The sequence below is a fragment of the Dysidea avara genome, chromosome 2 (genome assembly GCF_963678975.1).
Source record: "Dysidea avara chromosome 2, odDysAvar1.4, whole genome shotgun sequence".
NCBI classification, from domain to species: domain Eukaryota; kingdom Metazoa; phylum Porifera; class Demospongiae; order Dictyoceratida; family Dysideidae; genus Dysidea; species Dysidea avara.
In genome coordinates this window covers 4,377,846-4,394,887 of record NC_089273.1, presented here as the reverse complement: position 1 = coordinate 4,394,887, position 17,042 = coordinate 4,377,846, and the positions used below count along the sequence as shown (strand labels likewise).

The 17,042-nt window shown below is 36.5% G+C and overlaps 1 long non-coding RNA gene across 1 annotated transcript; it reads left to right on the top strand.

Annotated features, from left to right (window-relative positions):
* Positions 1–1,941: 1,941 nt before the first annotated feature.
* On the top strand, positions 1,942–5,199 carry LOC136246485 (uncharacterized). Its single transcript, XR_010696477.1, has 3 exons — positions 1,942–2,040; positions 2,982–3,060; positions 4,405–5,199. It is a non-coding gene; the product is annotated as an uncharacterized lncRNA (long non-coding RNA).
* Positions 5,200–17,042: the final 11,843 nt, after the last annotated feature.

Genomic DNA, 17,042 nt, shown 5'->3' with positions numbered 1-17,042 from the left:
ACACTAGCTATACCTTAAGCCAAGCAATATATTAAATTAGCGATTTTGTATATTGATGGATTTACCAAATAAATTTTATTAATTTGTGAATTGATGTAATCAATTAGCAAAAACCCAAACTCTAAATTTGCTAAATTTAATGTACTGCTAAATTAAGGTATTTCAAACACAAAATTAATGGCAAGTATTGATCATGTGTAGCTACATCCTTCTCCTTCCTGTTCTTAATGTAAAAAATATATTTTTAGTAACTGGCTGTGCCCTTACATAACAGCTAGTAGCTATAACAACTCTTCTGGATAATAGTGTCATTTCATCATTATTACAGTTAGATGATTCACAATGCTTTACAAGCATTGTGAATCCCTTAAACAAAGTGGCATCATTTTTCAGTCAAAAATATTGCGAAATTTCAATATTGAATAGGTTAAATTTGCAAAAATTTTCTGTGGGGACATGCCCACAGACCCCCTAGATAGAGCATGTTCGCACACTATAGCTAGTTGTATTAACTAAAGCTATAGTTGTCACTTTTCTTAGCCAACCAACCATTATGTTAGCACCCCCCCTTCTGAAATCCTAGATCAGCCCCTGGGATGGCGCTAGGGGTGCGGTAATTATGCTGGAATAATTTTCAGCATAATGCCAGAAATCATTATTCTAGCATTATGCTAGTATTTTGAAAGAATTATCAAAGATTTTATGAATAAACGATCGATATGCTCTAATAGAACATTCACCGGATCGAGATACTCTAATAGAACATTCACCTATTATACTCTAATAAAGCAATCAATCCTATTTTTTGCATACTACTCTATTAGAACAATGAAATATCTGCAATAATTAACCATAGAATTTTAAATAAACAGTCAATTCTGCATTCCTATTTCAATTTATTGGAATAATAATGAGAATAATGCATACGTTTTGGAGCATAATGCAAGCTTTTTCCAGGAAATTCTGAATAGAATAATGCAAAGAATCCTGAGGATAATTATCTCAGCCCTAGATGGCACCACAACACCTAGGGGTGTTATTACAGCACCCCAAGCACAATAAGAGGTGTTATAGTGACACCAGTATACTTATCTGTAACACTCTTGTGAATTAATCTCACTTTCTTTGGTTGGTAGATTTTAAGTACATTTTGCAACTTACAAAAAAGAACAAAGACAAGGAAATAAGTGTTCACTAGACTGCTAGCTTATTGCATGTGCACATTTTATCCAAAATTATTTAGCCATTCTACCACATGTAAAATGCTCGGAATTTTTGGTCATCAGTTATGATAACTTTCTAGTCACGTACATGTTGACATCTTCTCCTGCTGAGTTCTACATTAGCAACTTTGACCTTTAAGATGTAACCATTGTAACTATCCTTTGGTGCAGCATTAGTAGCATTGTACATGTGCTGTTTTATCAAAATCTTAAAGTCAATTACATCTATTAACCCAGAGTCTTTTTTACCTTATCTAGTGAAACACAACAAGAGGACACACTACAGTTATAGTAAGAACAAATTTCCTTTGGCATGTACCCAAAACCCTTTTCCTAACTGGGTCATAAATGATTGGATCTCCTTACCTGAAGAGGTCACTTCAGCAACTTCCATTTCTATGTTTGAAAGCTTGTTAGATAAGTAGCTACTGGCATAATCTAGGATATGGGCTTAATCAAAGGCCAGTGGCCTAAATGTATACTTGATTGTATGTCCATTATTATACAACCAAGTACTGAAGATAGTACGAAATGCGGTTAAAATTACGTCATTAATAATGAATAAATAATAATAATAATAATAATAATACGAGGCCTAGAGACATGAACTAAGCGGGGATAAATTCGCCTGTGAATGAAGGCACAACCTTATAATAAGTACTCCTGTTCGTGCTGATGACTTTACCGTAAGTGCAATTCTATATAACGCCCAGCACCACACCCTTGCTTAATTACAAATTGCGCGAAGGAGAAGATTAATAAACGTCCGCAAAGTGATTGCAGCAGAGTCAGTGGCCACCTTACATGTAAACAACAAGTATGTTTAAATGTTTGTAACTGCAGTGTGTATTTTGTATGCAGGATATGCACCGCGCTCCAGGCGTCATGCAGTGAACAACTTGACAGAACGTGACAACTAGCTGATGCACTCGTAAATAGCCAGCTAGAACAACAAGGTAATGAGTAATGTAATATTTGTACTGATAGTTGTATTATACATCTTCATCCTTCATCTGGCTTGTTAGCGTATGAATTATTTTCCATCAGGCTTAACTATACTGCTGTACTGTGAATCTGTAATAAACAAGATGATGCAGTGCTGCATATACAACAATGTGTAACTATCTCCTGTATGTTGTACATGGCTGTATACATAATATTATAGTCTGTGATCACTGTGCCAATGCCACACCACTGATATGCTGGCACATCACCAGTGGCCTCTAATTACAACAGAGTATTTTGTGCCATATTAGGTTGATTGAGATCATTTGCTACAGTAATTGTGCCTTCACCATGTCCCTTGTTCTGCATAGCCTCACTTCACCGCTGAGTCATCTTCAGAGACACATCACACCTACAATAATATTATATGCTTTCAATATAGTTAACTTAACTTGGTTTTTGTGTAGGTTGTTTTAGTATTGTGATTTTCTGATGCCAGTTAAATTCCCTTTCCTGTGTACGTTATGCATATGTATCATTTCCACCGGTACACACACGCACACTGCTCTGAGTGCTGCCTATGACACTGTTTATACTTGCCCAATGAGTATGTTGCAACATTGGTGTATTTACTTGGTTGTATATGACCCAGTCCTAGATTAATTATAATAATAATATTTAATATTATTCTTCATTTTGAATTAGTGCTTACAAATAGGACTAAATGGCTGTAATTACATAGTACAATTATTAGTTCTAAAGTGTTGCTGGAATTACTGTTTGCACATTTATTGTTGTTTGCATTCCTTGAAGTATTTCTAGAAATTGAAAACCAAGTATTACCAACATCGAAAGTTTTTATTGAAACTGAATTATCTCTATGAAAACTTAGGTAATAACCATAGTGTGAACTTTATACTTGTAGCTATGCATAACATAATCTTTGATATGCTAATGATATGTGACGTGCAACTGATGTTACATTTATTGTTAGGTGCTTGTAGTATAATGTTGCAATCTTAATAATGCTGCACATGACTTGTCTGCACAAATTGAGTAGATATATTAGCAGTACAGCATTACGCCTACACAAGTACACTTACAGACATATTTAAAGGATCTGGCACATAACTGATGAGCCTGTACATGTGTGTATGTGCACAGTTTTATATAACAGTGTGACTACTGATCGGAGGTAAATGTTAACAATGATATAAACTATAGTTTTTGTTAAACACAATAATGTCATTCTAAACAATGGTTTATATGCATATACTGTATGTGATGGGCATAACTTAAAGGTCAAAGTCACTAATTCTCAAGTTTAGTGGGGAATGATAATAATCACTAGAAAGCTATCATTACTGATGACCAAACTTCCATGTGCTTATTCGTGGTTAACTGATTGCATACTTTTGGTCATGACATTCACGTACCAGTAATATAGCAAGAGAACCATATATGGTATTATGTTCTTGATAACTTTGTCTAATAGCACAAAATTGCAACACTTAATTCTCACTGCGTTGTGACATGTTGCCAGCTACTCAGTCAAGATAGATCACAAACAGCATAAACTAAATTATTAATCAGGGATGTCAACACACCATGAAGTTATCATGGTGACTAAGTCACTGCTATTGACTTGACCTGTACCACAAAATGACTATTAGAACTGAAGAGATACTGTAGAAAACAAATAAAAATAAACGAAGTATAATGCATGACAAGGGTTTCCTGTTCAGCATAATAGCTGCTACTTAGATTAAAGGAAGATTTTGGTGAGTTTGAGAGTTTGAGAGATAAACTGGATTGGAACCAGGAAACAATTCATGACTAGTTTATAGCATTGAACTGGTATGAACCAGTACCTGTAAACTAGCTGCAATGGATAGTTAATGATTACTCTATATTAATTTAGAAAAAAAATGTACTTTCCATTTACTAAATAAACAACAAAGTTATTCTTGAACACTAGTGTTCTGTTAATTCAACACTCCACTTCTTGCCATGTTGTTCACACAAATATACTACTGTAGCTGCTTATGTAAGACTGACACACTGTTAAATACCCCACAGTGATGTTTGGTGGTATTGACTAGTTCTTCATGAACAAGCTTAATGTATATAATAACTAATATTTTTAATGTGACCATAAAGACTATCTTTATAATTTATACTGCAACATCTTTTAAACTGATGCAAAGATTTAATCCTATATATCACACCATATTAGTAATGATGATCATCAACAACAACCAGTTCAACCACATCACTTTCAGTTCAGGTACTGAATAGTTTGGTTAATTCTGATTTAATGACATTGGTTTCAATTTGATATGTGGCTTTCAATATTTACACTGCATAGTTGTTTATCATGTGTAAGTCAGAGACTACACTTAGTTTCATGTGTGCTGTAAATCATCTTTAAATAGCACATTGTTGTATAAGAAATATGATTTACCATATGTCACCTCTTCGCCATTATGATGCATTGTCACTTTATAAAGTTCCATTTACAGTGTATCCAAGCTCCACTGGATGTTTCCAAAGCATGTCATAATTATTTTTGTGTGTTGAACTTCCTTTTGCTTTTTTATGATTCATCAATTCCATGATCATCTGTGTAACTATGTGACAACAGTTTGACATTAAAACATATCCCATTATATTTTTACATAATGTACTATGTGTAGTCTCTCACTAGGTTGCTGGCTGATTTTGTGTACATGTCTTGGCCTGTATGTCTACTTCGTTAATAGCATCAAACATGTGCTGTTTTAATTTTGAGTTTCGGAAAGCAACATGGCTACTATTGTTTGTGTTTGAGGATGAACAGGTCAGTTACCACATCCACAAAAAAAATTGTAAAGTGTTTATTACATAATCATGTAGTATGCTGTTTGCCGATTACAGCTAGCTGTTGCATCTTTATCACTGCACCAAATTATGTTTCCATGATGTTACCGAAACTGAAATATGTTTTCCTCAAAAATTGTCACAATTAATGTACAGATTAACCAAAATGGAATTTCACACAATCCTTTATAAAATACTAAAATGTAAATTAATTATGACATTTCACCACACGATTCCATTACATTTCCTTTAAAACCAGGAATTTTGTACATTCCTGAAAATGAATTTCAAAGGAATGTCACAATTTTGTTTGAAAGTGACACCAGTTTTGTGCTGTTTAATTATGTAGCTCTGCAGCTTCATAATAGTTTATGTCAGTCATGTTTTGTAAAGTACATACATACAATAATAGCATGGCAACTTGCTATGCATGTCATACCAAGAGTCCCTTAAGAATGTCTCAGTGTGTACTTTATGAGTCAAGTGAGTATGATGATATGTAGACTATGTACACCTTGTAGCTATGTATAGACTATGTACACCCTGTAGCTATTTTTAAAATATGTATACCCTGTAGCTATTTAAAGCTATGTACACCCTGTAACTTTTTATTAACCATTCATATGCACAGTTTGTGCAGCCTTTTGTCATCAAAGTAAATTAATATGAATTATTACCATAGCTACATAAATTATGTTCATTACTGTGGTTAACTAAGTTTTTACAGAGGCAAATTCAATTTCAATTCTACAGTTTCAATGTGGTTAGCATTTGGGTTTTAATTCTAGAATTCATTCAAGGAATGCTTCACTTAACCTGCATTGTGTACATTTAAATCATTAATTGCATTTGATCCCAAAGTTTCAATCCCCCTGAACTAATATAATGTTGGGAAGAAGTTATACTCCAATGGGGCAGTAGCACTGATATTCTTGCTTTTAAAGATCAACAGTGAATGCATTTTCACATCTGACTGTAGTGAAGTTGTATATGTTTACATGTATCAGAACAGATTTAAATCCACTATTCCATAGCTATTTCTATGTGCAAAGCTCATAGTGGTCAGGTGGTAGTGATAATAATTCACATGCTGGCTGATGAACCTGTATAACAGTGGTATAATTATGCATGTGTATTAGTGACTTAAGGGGAAAAGGTTGTGAAATCAAATGTGGTTACAAGAAATAGCAGGAAGGATGTGATGGTAATCATTTTTAATGATGACTGTGATCAGCAGCTGTTTGGGTACAGATATACATTTTTTTGAAATTGCAAGTTCCAAAGCTAGTCTAGCTAGGGTTAGCTTTATTTTGACTTTTCATTTTACTTGTCTTTTACAAGCACAAGACAAAGACATTTCATTTGCATGTGAATAATTATGTATGCATGCACAATTTTATTTATAATTTTGTTCCTTATGTAAAAATATTGTCACATTTTATAAGGTAAATAGTTACACTAAACAGGGTGATACATAATTATCTCTCTGCTGACTATTTATTTGATGAAACAAAAGTTATATCTAAAATAACTGCCTAGATATGAAATCAAAGGTGTAGGCCAAGAAATATAACTGCATCATACTGTATGATGGTTTGAACTTTTTCTAGACAAAATATAACCCCAAACCAGCCTTACAATAACTCTATGGTGCCTTTGCAGGTTTAACCAAGCCCAAAAGTACCTGAAATGCTTCCAATCCATTGCTACAAAATTTAAATAATTATATTCAGTGGAATTCTTTAATGACTGATTGTCGGACTGATGCCTTCAGACATACACAAATCAATAACTACTAAGGTTACTGCTTGATTATTTTACTGTTCTGTGTCATTTTAGTCTGACAGGTGCCTAACATGCCTTTTTGCATACCACAGTGTGTACAATGCATGCTTCATGGACTTACGTATGTGTGTCCTCTTTTGTGTCCCTTTTATCTTTACTGACAGCACAAGTTGTCAATTCGCAGTAGCATAACGTGATGGTTCCCCTAAACTTGTAATGGAACTTATATTGTGACTAGATTGATTACAGTGGTCCTTCTAGTGATTTTTGTTTGTAATGCTCCATACAATGAGCTGAACATAGCTGAAAATGAAGCATAATGGCCACTTTGCAATTTCGTGAGCTTGAGCTTGCTACTGTACTGTTATTCCATGCAATGGTTTATATTATACATACTGTATGATGGGCATAACGTAAAGGTCAAAGTCACTAATTCTCAAGCTCAGTGGGGGGTGATTAGAAAACTATCATTAGGATTGTTCACTGATAACCAAAACTTCCACGTGCTTATTCATTGTTAACTGATTACATACTTTTTGGTCATGACATTCATGCTACCAACAGTCAACAGTGTTGCAGGAGAACCATATGGTATTAAGTTCTTGATAATTTTGTCTACAACACAAAATTGTAGCACTTTTTTCACCACATTGTAACCTCTCAGTCAACATAGATCACAAACAGCATAAAGCAGGGGCAGTTGAGCAGGCCAAAGACTGAGGAGGCCAGGCCAGTTATAAGCTGAAGACAAAAGAAAGGTAACTGTCTGCTGACAATAGCTGCCTTCCACCAACTATATCTCCTTGTTTATAACTATGCATATGTAGCTAAGTAGCTTGCTACGCTGCTTCTCTGAATACTGTGACTGCTCTATTAGAATATCTAGATCCTGACTGTTCTATTAGAGTATCTCAAATTTATCTTGCAAATATTTTCCCATAAAAGTGGGAGGGCCAGCCCCCCATCTCCACCGCCTATGACATAAAGTAAAGTATTATTTTCATTATGAGGGATATTGGCATACCTTGAAGTTATTGTAGTAACTAAGTCACTGCATGCTATTGACTTGACCTGTACTACAAAACACTATTGGAACTGATGAAACACTGTAGAGAACTAACCAAAATGTGACTGGGCCTGCAAAAATAGGGCATGTGGGCACATGAATTTTGCCTACTTTTTCAAACTTTCATCACTCATAACATTTTGTACAATTGTGTTAAGAAAATGCAATTTTTAGCGGTTAGTAAGAATTTAATTGGCGTTATGTTGCAAGTTACAGAATGCAAATATTATATTCCGGTAGAGGGGTCAACAACAGAGCAAAAATGGTGTCCAAGATTTCAAGATCTCAATATTCATTGGGATCTCAGGATTTCACTGGAATTTCAGGATTTCAATATCTTATAGATTTAAAAATCTCATACAGATTCCAACTTGGATTCCGATAGGATATTGCTAAGATTTTATAGGATTTCTCAGAGAATTTCAATCAGATTTCAATACCCTCCACTGTGAAATAGGTGGGATATAATATGGTATTTCCAGTGGCTTATTGAATACAAATAAGCCTTTAGTTAATATAAATCCTGTATTGTACTCATGTTATACTTTAGTATAATGCATACTATACTATTACATAATTATATGGTTTCAGTTTATTTACCACATTACCTAAAATAGCTTATATCAAATATAATTCCCACACTATACCATCACATATATGGTTTCAGTATGTTTAACACATTAACTAAAGCCTTACATGTGATTGTTAGTGTATACAAGCTTTTTATACAAGCAGACAGTTACCTTTCTTTTATACAAGCTATATCAAGCTTTTTTGTATTCAATAAGCCACTGGAAATACCATCTTATATCCCTCTTTTTTCACAGCGCTCCACTGCGACTGTGATTTCCGTAGTTTTAAAAATAAATATGTTACATTATTTTACGGAAATAATTGGAAAAGGTTTATTAGTTGGGATTTCGGATCTCAGATTTCAAGCAAGATTTCAGTGATATAGTACAGGCATTTTACCAAGAATATTGGGTCAACCTCAAACTAATTGCAACAAAAGCAAACTCAACAGATTTAGTTTCCTTATTATGTCCTCGATGACAGAAAAAAAGTCCTAAGGAATCCTCATGGGGGAACAGTGTGAAAATCACTGATTCAAAAGCCACTTTTTTGCTCCTTAACAGTTTGATGTTTTTACAGTGTTTATAGTCATATCTCAGCTAGGGTACTACTAATATCAAAACTTATTATACCATTAAAAAGCTCTCGCAAAGACGAATCTTTTGGTACTAAAATTATCACCTTAGGAAAATGTGTTAATGAGTTATAATTAAATATATCCTGGATTTGCTAACTCTTTGTACATGTACATGTTTTGCAACTGTAACTACTGTAGTAATGCCTTTATGCATGTTTTGCATGCTACAGAGTACTATATAGTGCGCTTGAGAGTTTTCAACCTGCAGGAGAAAGGTTATGCTGTGGATGTGCAAAATATTGCATTTACCAATGAGAATGATCAGGCCCAACATTGTATGGTATATAAGGCAGAGTAGTTGTAGTGGTTTTTTAATGCTGGTGATAGCATGAGAAGAGTACTTACTAACTAACTGAACAAGCCAGGGCAAACTTTGTCAATCTTGACATTAGGTGCTGAAACCCAGGAATGAACCAGGGACCTTTAGATAAAGGTAAGTTGCTCATTCCGTATTCCAGCTCACTCAAATATTCTCAATTCTTCCAGTAATGGATGCACAACCTGAATTGTGTACCATCTACAAGACTTCTGCAGATACAGATATCCCATCTTCTATTCTAAAAGCAAAGGGTAGTTCAACCATCAGTATTTCCAGGAATGACAGCATTTGTACTATGCCTGGGGAAGTAGTACATCAGCAATATTGCTGCAAATACTGCAACCCACACCAAATAGCAAAAGACACCAACCAAGAGGAGTCAATGCCAAGCACATCAAGCAATGGCAGGCCTGTACTTTTGTCATCTAAGGAGAGATTTTTGGTCATCTTTGGTCATCTTCGGAGGGATTCATGTTGATCCACTGCTCCTCTTTCAGATCAGAGACTTACTACTGTCATGTAATCATCAGATGATTTGGAGTTAGCCTTCAAACATAAGCTGTGTAGAAGTTAGCCAGCACTTGCTGATGTAATATAGAAGATTTGTGGAAGTGGTATCCTAGCAGATATCCCAGATGATGGCATTCAGTATATCCTGGATGGTGGAACACTTCTACAATGCATCCCATGCATGGTCTCACGGTTCTACATATGGAGATATCTTCCACCAGTACACAGAATATGTAGCAAGAAGGTACAAGGATGCCATAGTTGTATTTGATAACTATGAAAATACGAACACAAAAGATATGACACATCAGAGGTGGTCAAAAGGAAAGGCTGGTGCAACTGTGACAGTTGCTGCATCACAATGAAGAAGGACCAGTTTTTGTCCAACCAAACAAATGAGCAGCAATTTATTTTCTTGCTGAGTACAAAAGTAACTACAAAACTTACCATGCACCAGGAGATGCTGATCTTTCGATTGTTCAGAAGGGTGTTCAATCTGCTACCACCAGTACCACTGTGCTAGTTGGTAAAGACACTGACCTCATTGTTCTGCTCTGCTACCACACAAGTCTCGACTACCATGACATCTTCTTTCGTCTTGAGCCAAAGAAAAACACTAAAAAAACTTCACATCTGGAATATCAGAGATGCAAAAGAAAACTTGATCAAGACATCTGTAACAACATCCTCTTCATTCATGCTATTCTTGGGAACACCACGTCTCTATGGGATTGGAAAAAAGACATCCCTTAGCAAGTTCAAAGCAAGCAGTATGGTGCGTGAGCAAGCAAAGGTGTTCCATTCTGATTCAGCCTCCACACATGATGTGATAGATGCAGGAGGGAATGCTCTAGCACTAGTCTACAATGGAATGTTAACTGACACACTAGATTCTCTCTGACATAAATGGTTTTGTAAAAAGGTGCATCCTTATCACCACCTTCAACAGCAGCAAAGTACCACATCCTTCACGTGTACCTTCAAATTCAAGAATGAAAAGGATCAGCTGTAGAAATTCATTCCCAGAGAATGGGGATGGCAAGAGTGTGAAGAGGGGTTTGTGTCACTTCAAACATCGCTACCTTCTGGTCCTGAACATCTGTTACAGGTGATCAGATGCAACTACCAGACTGACTGCAGTACACTAAGGTGCTCGTGCAAGAAGCACAATAATGAGTGTAGTCTTGCTTGTGGTAACTGCAAGGGAACTGGCTGCACAAACAATGGTATGACAATGGTATTGACACACTTGAGTGATCATACAAGGGAGTCTCTTGACAGCACGGTATATTATTAATTATATTTGATTATAACTTGTTAATACATTGTCCTAAGGTGATAATTTTAGTACCAAAAGATTCATCTTTGTGAGAGCTTTTTAATGGTATAATAAGTTTTGATATTAGTAGTACCCTAGCTGAGATATGACTACAAACACTGTAAAAACATCAAACCATTAAGGAGCTAAAAAGTGGCATTTTATTTCAATGATTTTCACACTGTTCCCCCATGAGGATTCCTTAGGACTTTTTTTCTGTCATTGAGGACATAATAAGGAAACTAAATCTGTTGAGTTTGCTTTTGTTGCAATTAGTTTGAGGTTGACTCATATAATGACTGTACTATTACCTGAAGAGGTCACTTCAGCAACTTCCATTTTCTATGTTTGAAAGCTTGTTAGATAAGTAGCTACTAGCATAATCTAGGATATGGTCTTAATCAAAGGCGGGTGGCCTAAATGTATACTTGATTGTATGTCCATTATTAACAACCAAGTACTGAAGATAGTACGAAATGCGGTTAAAATTACGTCATTAATAATGATTATTAATAATGATTAAATTAATATTAATAATAATCAAGACACACGGTAGTGTGTCGTGCGGCCCAAGAAGCCGGCGCGCCACACTGTGAGTTTATTTACGGGAAGAAAGAAAACGTCATTTTCACACCTTTGTATCTCGGTGATCCCTTATCCGATTGGAACCACATTTGCTACAGAGTTGCCCGCCAGCCAGGGGAGTCTACATTCCAACTTTGAAGGAAATCGCTCAAGCCATTTCCGAGATACGAACTGCCAAAATTTCGATTTTTTTCTTCGTTTTATTTTTCTTCTTTTTCTTCTTCGTGTTTTCGCACACTTGCAAACATTGCTATAAATGCAAACGCGTACTCCGATCGCCTTGAAATTTGGCACACAGGAAGGGAGTTCAAAGGCGCATTCTAGCATCAAATTTGGTGCAAATCCGATGAATGGTACAGGAGTTATGACCGATTATTCGCGTAAAACAAGATCGATTTGTTGTCACACCTACAGGGTAAACCACTCCATAGAATGAGTTGAAAATTGCTACGGTACAAATCAGCCACAACTTAAACACACGTTATTGCTACACGCAATACCCACGCGTGGACTTCACTACTTATGCAGCCACGCACACGAATTTGCACGATGCCAAAGCACGAATACACAGTTTTGCGTGTGCAGCATTCAACTTAACACTCTTTGTGTAGCGAAAAACATGGGTCGAATGTCTATGGAGACCAGAAGGAGGGTTATTATATTGCGACATCGAGGGTATAAGCTTAAGAACATCCAGCTTCGACTTCGCGATGAAGGTATTGAGGTGTCGAAAACAAGCCTCTGCCTATTGATCAAGAAGTACAACAATGAAGGCATTATATCAGACAGGCTAAGACCACCTTCTCGTGCTGCTAAGCTATCATTCCAGCACTTACGAATGATCGACAATGCACTAGACCAAGATGACGAGATCACATGCAATGAGCTACATCGTATGTTAAGAAAGAAGGGTGTGAATGTATCTTCTTCAACTGTTTACCGTGCCAAAAAGCACTTAGGTACGTCAGATAAGTTTGGTATAAAAATAGCTAGTGTAAGGGATGCTCCTCGTAGAGCCTAGCTGGGGAATCATTGTTAGTACAGCTCCAGGCTTATTATGAATGCATTAACACGTGTACGCAGAGTATACTGAACTAACCGTTTAAACTGTCTCCATAACTCTTAACAGGTTTACAAGACTGCTCTTTACTGCAATAGACGCGTGATGATTTCGAAGTAAGTAAATTAACAAGAGCCTCTTGAATCATTTCTTAGGCGCTAAATTCTAATTTGATAATGTGCTTTGAACCACGGCTGTGAAAATTATTTTTGAGTCCACACCCTAGGCTAATGCTCTATTCCCTCAGCTAGTGTATTCTGTTGCAGTGGCCTTATGAAAAAAATGGGCTTTAGTGCTTGGCGTATTCCCAATATATAGTTTGTTGAGTATGCTGAATAGTCTTAACAGCCAACTCGTGTTATCACTCAGCAGATAATTTCACCTTAAAATAGCATGCAGAGCTTTAAAAATAGTTATGAACACCAGAACAATAATTATTTCTAGAGGCTGGTCGCTGTGTGCATTCAAGTAGCTATGGTCACAAACTAATTGTCATGGACACTGAATTATTGGGTGAGGGTAAATTCCTTAAACTGAGCACTATTTACATGTGTGTAGATGCAAAAAATCACTTAGTGCATACTATTACAGGATGGGTATCAAGTGTGCCACACTACTGTCAAATGATACGAAACAACAATAAGCAAAAGAGGTTGCTATGGTGTTTGCAGCAGAGGATCAATTGTGAGAATTTTAAAGATGTGATATGGTCGGATGAATGCTCTGTTGCCATTGAACGAAGCAGACGCACTTCAAGACGAAGAGGGCAGCCACGAAAGTTTAAGCCAAAACCTAAGCACCCCTTGAAAGTGCACATTTGGGGTGCAATCAGTATGAGGTGCTTCAAGGGTAATCATGTTTACTGAGAATTTGACCGCAATCCGATATGCTACCATCTTGAAAGCTGGACTATTGCCATTCATAAAAGCCAAATTTCCCCACAGTCATCGATTCCAACAGGATAATGACCCCAAACACAGAAGTCGTTACATACAAAATTTTTTCACCAAACGTAAGGTCAACTGGTGGAAAACTCCAGCAGAAAGTCCGGACCTCAACCCAATAGAGAAAGTATGGGGTTCAATGAAGAACTACCTACGCTCAGTACATTTCCGCAAGCTGGAAAACAGGAATCTTGAGGGTCTCAAATCTGGCATCAAGAAGTTTTGGAAAACACTAACACCCAAGACATGTCAGAGATACATTAAAAACATAAAAAAGTGATGCCAATTGTTGTTAAGCAGAGAGGAGACGTCTCTGGGCACTGATGTGTACTGTACTCTTTCAACTATGTAACTATAGTTTAACATGACCCAGTATTCTTGTATAAATTTTGATTAATTGACAACATTTGACAAAACATGAGATTAGGGGCACTTCTTAGCAAACCGAAATCATCTGTGTGTGTTTGGGGAGGGGGGACTGTTTAGAACATAAAAATACATGCAAAAACGAGTCTGAATGCCATAAATGACACAATTGTACTATTTTTGATGAACTTAAAAACATGACAAAACTGATTACATTGACAACACAGTACATAAAACAAACGCGAGTACTGAACAAAACAAAACAGTACATAAAACAAAACTGTGTACTGAACAAAACCAAAGCAATCAATTAACAATGTAACCAGTAAAAGCCAAACAAAAAAAAGCTGTTGAACCTAAATCATGTTATTAACCATTAAAAGATCCAGTCACTTTTGAAAACAATCAGTTTTTTGCAGATCTTGGTGGCCGATTCAACCTCCGTCCCATTTCATCAATAGATTTGACACACTTCGACCAGGCCAGTTGCTCGTTCTCTGTGGATCGCAATGGCCACATCTTAAAGGTGGCAACTTTTACGGCTGCAAGTATATCTTTGTCTAATTTGTTTTTGCCATGTTTTCCAGACACATTCGATGTCATTCTGACAGCCTTGGAAATGAAACATTTAATCAATCTAGCGGCAAAATTTGCACGGGACGAACTTTCCTGCTTCCGATTTTGTAGAAATATTGGGTTAAACACCTCTGTAATCGGGTACAGCCTATCATTTCTCTTTGGTTTCTTTACATTGAAGGAGCGAACAGGTAACTTCTTGCGTACCTCATTATCATTACAAACAGAGGACTGGCCAAAAGCTGCACGATTTATGCCTGGCATCACTATTGGTGGCGGCAGAGGAGGGACATAATTTTCATCATATACATCGGCTTGCATTTCTTGAAAACTACCACTGTCGTCTGACAACTGAAAATCAAAATTGGGACTGCTGCTTAAATTTTCATTCCCAGCATATGTGTGGTCAAACTGAGAATGGCTACTCCAACCTGAACTACCCAGAACATCATTAAAACTGTTGGTTTCATTGAATATGTTGTCGGCATAAGACATGTCCATAGTACCACCGTAATCAAAACTTTCTCCCTCCCTGGTTCTGTCATCCATTCCATAAGCATCAAACGATGCCTCCATCGGAGAATAAACATTACGATCATTATACCATTTAGCGGCACTCCTTTCTGCATTATTTTGATGGCGAACATCAATATTGAAAGTGTTCGTGGAATACTTATTCGGTCTACTGTAATCGCCCTCATAACTCGATGGTGCACGGCTGTAGCTACCCTGCTGTCGCACATCAAAGTTAAAAGTGTTCCCAGGCGAAGAACTTGCAACTGGAGGCCTGGTACCTGTCAACTGTGGCACCTGCTTTCTCTCCTCAGCCTGGTTACCCGAAGAATACACTAATTTCTTATGGCTTTCTGTAGAGCTTACCACTGGCGGTGTTAATTTGATTTTGCCTGATGTGTAATTTGGATTGGTTTTCCAATATCTGGTAACAACACAGAATGTTCAAAACTACTGATTACATGCCTCGCACTGAGGCAATTTGGCAATAAACAGATCTTTCTGTTTTTGAATTATATTGTAATTTTATAGCTGCTAGTGTTGTGTGTACATTATTTATGTCATAAATTACTATTTTATATTATGCAAGAAGACAGATCAGACGACGAAAGTGAAGTTGATTTCCTTGGAGAATTGAGAAACGTATGAATAAACTGTTTAATTTGATGTGTGTATACTGACTGGCTCTTGTGTTTGTTGTAGCTACAACTGGGCTTATCCAAGCTAACAGATCAAGTTGCCATAGCATTGGAGTCAACAACATGTTTTGACCCACAGCATCGTTCAAAGTTTTCTTGATAGATGTCTTTTTCTGGGTTGTGTGAAGGCCTCAAACAGTGATAGCCTTAGTGAGGTCCTGGGTGGAAAGAATCAGTGGTCTATTGGTGGATGGCCTTTTTAAGTTGGCCAAACATTTTCTGTGTTCACTCTGCTGCATATCAGCCACTAAGGAGCCACTGTGATTGTAACTTTTAGCTTCAGTATTTGTGCAATGCCATTTTACAGTCTATTCCTTTCCCCCAACCTGCCCACACACCCTATTGTGAGCATCCATGATACCTTGCACGTCCAACAGTTCAGATTGTCCAACTTATTTGCCAAGAAACTGTAAAAGCAACCTAAGTTCTTTGAATGTTCTAAAAAGTAATAAATTTATGCATCTTGTGTGTAAATGTCATAAGTGTGCTCATTACCCTTGGTGAGCTAAGGTGGCTTGAAATCTTTAAAACTATTTATCTCAAAACGTCTAATGCATGATTTCAATCAGTTTTCCAAAATGCAGCAACAGGTTTATTTGTTTATAGCTAATGTGAACAAAGGAGAGTCAAGGAATTTCTGTATACACACAACTACTCTCATTCAGAGGTCACTGTCTTGCACCAATCAGGTAATAAATTATTCAACAATAATGACATGTCACAATCACCAGTTGTACCATTAACAACTTATGCCTCACTGTAGATGAATATCAAAAACAAATTTATCGTAATCCAATTTATTCAACTTTCTTATTAACTTATCTTGTAAGAAATGAGTGGATACTGTGGGAATTATTGCAGAATGGAATGTCTTTTGCTAAGTACACACATATAGCAATATGCCAGGTTAATCGCTGAAACAATTCTACATGGCTTGGTACAGCAATAGATACCAATAGTTGGCTGGGAAAGCAATTAATGGGATTCATACAAGATTTTATAAACTTGAAAGTGCATAATATTTCACAAACTATCGCAAAAATATATTGTAGGCTACCATGAAGC